This window comes from Hetaerina americana, unplaced genomic scaffold, assembly GCF_022747635.1.
Source record: "Hetaerina americana unplaced genomic scaffold, ioHetAmer1.1.p SCAF_7, whole genome shotgun sequence".
Taxonomy (NCBI): domain Eukaryota; kingdom Metazoa; phylum Arthropoda; class Insecta; order Odonata; family Calopterygidae; genus Hetaerina; species Hetaerina americana.
The window spans coordinates 35666217-35672737 of NW_027287316.1; the positions used below are offsets into that span (position 1 = coordinate 35666217).

At 40.2% G+C, this 6521-nt stretch overlaps 1 non-coding gene across 1 annotated transcript; it reads left to right on the top strand.

Annotated features, from left to right (window-relative positions):
• The first annotated feature begins 379 nt into the window (after window positions 1–379).
• On the top strand, window positions 380–451 carry TRNAE-UUC (transfer RNA glutamic acid (anticodon UUC)). Its single transcript has one exon. It is a non-coding gene; the product is annotated as a tRNA-Glu (tRNA).
• Window positions 452–6521: the final 6070 nt, after the last annotated feature.

Sequence of the window (6521 nt, forward strand, 5' to 3'; positions counted from 1 at the left end):
CTTCCATGCTATTTAAACACGAATGACAGGGGAGCAGGAAAACAGTAGCCCTCCCCCCCCCCAGGATAAAATAAGTGTTTTTCTAACCTTACTCCTAAAGTCAGAAATCGTTCATACTTATTCCGAATGGACGGGATTACATTCCGATGTTTGCTCTCTAAACACAATTGAATATTGTCGGGTACTAATAATGACGTTTCTCAAGAGTAATATTTAGTATGCGGGGATGGAGAATGACCAACCATTTCAACATGATATTCTTGTATTCTGAAACGTTAAACCGTCCTGGAAAGTTTTTTCCATGCCTAAGAAGTTTTGGACACAGCATGAAGAGAGATATTGATAATGTATTTGTTTAATTCTACCCATTTTCCTGCCGTCCCATGTGGTCTAGTGGCTAGGATATCTGGCTTTCACCCAGAAGGCCCGGGTTCGATTCCCGGCATGGGAACATTTTTTAAAATTTTTCACTTCCACAAAGATTAAATTATTCAAAAATTTTCATTCATTCTTGCCGTGACAGCTTGAAATTAACGTATTGAAGCTCGCACTATTGCTTTCATTGAAACCAAAGATTTCTTCACTTTATAAAATTTTTCGGGCTATTCAGCTCTGTATTGGCTATATATTCAAGCCGCAAAAGTCTAGTGGTGTCCAATTGATCCTTACCGCTTTCTTCCCCTTCTCAGCTCGCCCCGCACTACCCGCGCTGGGTAGTGCGGGGCCTCGCATTCTCAGCCCTCGCATTCCCTCCGCCCGAAACCTTCCAGTCTGACCTGAAGATGGCCTAAGAGAAAGCCAAAAGCTCAAACTAAACATCTCTCGTGAGTAGTGCTTCTACAGCATCGATATAGGCATATATTTATATATATATATAAACAGTAATCAACCCGAAGGTCGGTTTGGTAGGTGATGGTAGAGTTCACCCAGTACTAAGCCCGACGGCGTGTGAAATTCACACATCAGGGTGGGGGGGGGGCCTTGTTCCTTTCCCTGAGCCGGTTATGGTTTCCCAGGAAGATCTGGTACCCGAAAAATCACATAGCTTGGGTGGAGCTGCAGGTGCCCAGAGTGCCTTACCCAGGTATATATATATATATATATATATATATATATATATATATATATATATATATATATATATATATATAAATATATATATATATAATTATGTGTAGCATTTAGTATTTTGATTGACCAATTAAATTTCAAATTCTGTCGGATTTTGGACTCGATTAGGCTGTTTTCATATTATACGTTATACGAGGGAAAAACTTGAATATCTGCGACGGCATTAACACTCTTGTGTATACTTCCATTTCTTGCGTAAGAGATTCTCTGTGCACATTGAAATGTTGGCAGTTCTATGGCAGTAAGTGTAAAGGGTGACAAAATGGGCCTCTTTGGTATCTTCCCATTTCCTTCAGTAAATATCCAATACATAAATCGTTCGTGTAGTAATAATTTCCCTCACTAAATCTTTCAGTATTTGGTGCATGGACGGTGGACGTCAAATAAAGCGAATTACGAAAAGTTTCCAAGGGAAAACTGCTTAGCTACCTTAGGGTAAATGTATATTCATATAAGCTACTAAACACTCATAAGCACACAGCATTCTAAGTTTTAAATTTCGATCCTCGTCCCGGTGAAATTTAGATTTTTTCAATCCACCATATTGCGGCCGTAATCAACTCAATCGGTTGCAAGCCATCTTTGATCCATCCAGTAACGTTTCCAGTCGAAGCATTCATAAAAGCGACATATTTGAATGCCCTATTCCACCTAAAAGTCGATAAAATTTAAATAAAACCCCTGCCATGTGACGATATCCTGCCAACCTCGAGGTCGCCAAGGAGACGTTTGCGACATGTAGCCCCTCTTTATGTTGGAGCGGAACTCATCAAACCTATATTCGACTAGACTTTCTCCATGGCGTGCAAATTAAGCATTTACGTTCACGCAAGGGCAAATTATTCATACAAGGAGCTGGAAATCCAAAAGGCCTTAAAGGAATCAGTCCATTGCTTTAAAACGTGCAGAATCTAGATAAATGTAACTTTCTTGAACCTTGCGACCTGCTCACAAATACGTGGTGATCAGCGCACGGATGCATATGGGTACATGGAATTTGGCTTATTTATCGCTGTCATGCTCAGTCAGTGCTCACTGACGTGTCAAGATAAATCATCTTCTACTTCTATATGCAACCCTGAAAGCTACTACAGGGGTCTGTGGTGGGAGAAATTCTGCACCATGCAAACAGCATTCATAATTAAGTTTTTCTTGATTTCGAATTACTTTATATATATATAAACTATATCTCGTATACATATATATATATAATATATATATATATATATAAATGTGTGTGTGCGTGTCGAAATATCAAGAAATAACGTGTGAGTGTTCTTTTTTTTTTGTTTCTATATTGTGTGTTACTGTGTATTGTACTTTTCGGCACTTCCGTGTTACGTCTACGAAAGCATATATATATATATATATATATATATATATATATATATATATATATATATATATATATATATATATATATATATATATATATATATGTGTGTGTGTGTGTGTGTGTGTGTGTTTTATATATAAGACCTCTAAAATTTGAATATGAAGAAATCACACCCGATGCAGCCGTTCCGATACCGCAATAAAGTTTGGTGAAATATACGAAGTTTTCTTATTCCAACTAGTATATTAAAACTTTTGCTTACCGTTCACTTAGTAGGCCTGGGTAGAAACAGCGTGTTTACTCCATAACGGCAATTTCAAAAATCCACTTCTTTCGATGCATATTGAAGGGTTACTCTCCAAATTTATGCCTGCAAAGGATAAGTAAACGGCGTGATTACATTTGACTACAGCTCTATTCATAAAATACAGTATAAAGGAAGATTATCAAAACTTTGTGATCAATTAACGCTGGATTAGATTGTGATCTGGGCAAGCATGAGTGACCTTCAGTGCAATAAGATTTCGCATGTGCACGAGGTCAGGGTTTAATGACTAACGCGTTGAAACATTGTAGTCACGCTAAATTCAGCGTTTGAATAGAATTGCCAGTTCGTACATGTCTCATTCATGCATCATTCTTATAATTGGTGAATTCAATAGCTTTTGATTAAGACCGTAGGTATTTCATTGTCCGGAGAAATAGGATATATGTATTTATAAAATGATCAAAATTTAAAGGGAAACAAGAAATTATTATGATCAATGTTTAAATGTAAATATATTCGTAAGAAAAGCAGCAGGAGGTATGCAGTGTAATGAGTGCATTACTATATGGTTAAACAAATAGCATTTGATATCAAGCCAAAATTAAGTAACTTGGCGGAGTCTGATGTGTTCTAAAGCAAAGCGTTGATAGTTCCAAATATTTTCTCTGGTAAAAATATGATTGATCAGAATTAAAACGGTGCATGGGAATTCCTTACGTTCTTTGAATGAATTTTATGCAACATAACCCACCTTCCGGTTTTGCTAGTGAAGAAGAAAACGTTTATTATAAATTCCTTCCCCTACGAATGACCAGAACTCGCACGCATTTTCAGGACGCCGGACCATTTTTTTTCCGCCGACTTGACGTCAGTATTCTCCGGCACGCACGGAGAAGCGTGCGCTTGCATGCCCATACCTCGGTGGCACGTTTTCGCCGCGGCACGCCCGGAGAAGAGAGAAAGACGCGCGGGCTAGGAAGAAAAAATGAACGGTCGTAGGAAGAGGGTTGGAGGGAGGGTGGGAATACGCACTCACTTACTCGTTTAGATACGCTTAACCGTAAAAAAAGTGCTGTTGCGCCAGGACGTTAATTGTCGTCCGCACGCGAAAGAATGTATTAATAAAAAAAAGAAATGAACGGAATTGTTCAGGATAAAAAAAATGAAACAAGAGTTCATTGTTGCGCTCCGACGCAACTCGGACTCCGTTCGCTACTCGCGAAACGGCGCGCGGCAAAGTGGATACTCAAACAAAAGAGAGCCCAAGCGATGCTCTTTTTTATTTTTTTTTATCCCTTCTCATTTTTTCGCACCCGTGTATTTTTTTTTTGGTTGCGGAATTCGTTTCGCTCGTCGCCTCACCACCCACTCCCCAATCTCCCCCTCCGTTACCAATTCTCCTCCGGCCACATGCGGACCCCATCCCACTGGAAAATATATAAAAACAATAGTTCCGTCCACGACCGTCGGAACCACGGTCTCGCAATCCTGACGCCCTTTCCTCCTCTCCCTATTGTTTTCCTCCCCCCCCCGCTCAGACACATTCATTTCCCTAATTTCGCCCTCCTCCCACGCTCTCAAGTTCCTCCCACAGGCCCACTCTCCCATCGCCCTTGTCCGCACACTTTGCCCACGTGCTCGCCCCCAGTCCGCTTCCCCGCGGCCGCGGCCAACCGTCATTCAACCACCCACGCGCGTTTAATCAAATGATTCCCGAGCCTCTTTCAAGCGATCTCGAGCGGCGTTGTTGCGTGGTGTATGCAACTAACGAGAATGGAACTTAAGGGAGCTTATTTGCCTTCACTCCAGTGACCCTGGGATCCGTTCCATTGCTATTACTATTTACGAATCATCTTCCTCACTTTACTCGACACAAAATTATCCGAGTAGGACTTCGCCAATGGTATTGAAGATCGAGCATAAAAATATTAGCTAGGGTTTCCTTCTTCAGAATGGCTAGAATGATTTGAAAAACTGTTTCATTTTTAACTCTTAAGAACTAGGAAAGAATCTGCTGATGTGAGTTCCTACGCATGAGTTACTTTGAGACGGTTATTTACATTGGTTCTGAGGGTTATTAACTTATTTTAATTTCGATATATATATATATTATATCGTCGACATTAGCCTACTGTTTACGAAAGGGGTCCGAAGCTTAACGTCCCATCCGACGGACGGCGTACTCACCCAAAGTGCCCTCCTCAAAGCACCTCAAGTAGGGATCGAGATACCACTGAAAACTATTCATCACCGCCAGGATTCGAACCCGGACCCTCTAGGTGGGAAGCCAGTGCAATATTGATCCCCGCTAAGGAAAGAGCTCGCATATTACTAGGGTCAGAGGCGGGTGAATTTCACACAGCTGAGTAGAGGGGGCTGTTCCTTTCCTTGCAGCCTACGGTTTCCCAAGAAAGTGTGGTTTCCGAAAAATCACACAACTCGGATGATACTGACGTTGCCTAGAGGTGAGAGAATAGAACCTGAACTCTCCAGTCATTAGTACTACGCTCTACCTACTGACTTCACTTCCGACCGATATAGCATGTCATTTTTATCAAAGAAGATCATATCCAACAGATTCAGGCGAGATGTAGTGGTCATTATGTTCAAGTTCGTCAAAATGAAAATAGCAATTTTCCACAGAGTCTGTGGAAGAGTGCAAATTTTGTTTTTCTCATAATGACGATCATCATAATTATTTCAATTTTAGGACTGGTTTACTGCAGCTACTACATTCAACTCTTATTAGAATGCAAGGCAAGGCTAAAGAGAATACTAGGGATGATTCTAGGGAGAATAATGTGGTGGTTTCCCGTTGCCTTCCACATCGTAGTATTGCGGGCGATAGCGCGAACTTCACTCTCGCCCGCAGTTGTGACAGCTGATGCTCGGCCGACCCACTCGGTCTGCGCCACCTGTGCCTAATGGTGAAACTGCTGTCATTCACCATGGGTTCAGGGTACTAGCAGGCTTATTAGTAGGAGTCTATTTTTCTCGTTGCCTCGTTCGGAAATTAATGTGCGGTTCTCGCGTTCTGAAAAACCAATAACAAATTTTTTCTAAGGAATTGAATCTACGGAAATCATACCAGCGACAATCGGCTCTACAAGCAGATACGCTACCTTTGGCCTACCCTTGCCCCCATCAAAGCGGATAAGGGATTGGAATAGCTGTAAACAAACACGCTAGGGGGAGAATATTATTTTTTTAATTGTAATTAACCTAGAATGTTGTCATTATTTTATCTAAACCTTATTTCCTTGCTCTAGCGTCCCATCTAATATGCAAAGAAAAGTCTCTTTCACTGAAATATTTGCCATGCTAATAGCTATAGTAAAAAGTATCCCTGTTATATGAAATATTTTTCATTTAATGGAAATTATTGGTGTGGAATCCCACCCCCAAGTGGTGGCTCGCAGGAATACATGCGATTTAGAGATGTAAAAATATTTTACTCATTCATGGGTAACTGAGACTCATGCAAAACTTAATTTTTGATGTTGCATATCTTGTGCTCTAGTGGCGGGTTGATGGATACCATGAAAAATTGGAAAAAATATCTTGAATACGCCTAGGATATTTTGAATCAAGTGAAATGACGAAATTTTGCTTTTAAAAGAAAAATGAGGGAGAACAAAGAAATTACGTATATACCATAGGATGAACGATGCCTTATTTTTGTCCTCATAAATTAAGTGTTAAATAAGCTACAGACGCAGTATTAACATACCTCGCATATGAATTAATGAAATCATTTATATTTACATAATTAATTAATAATTGTTT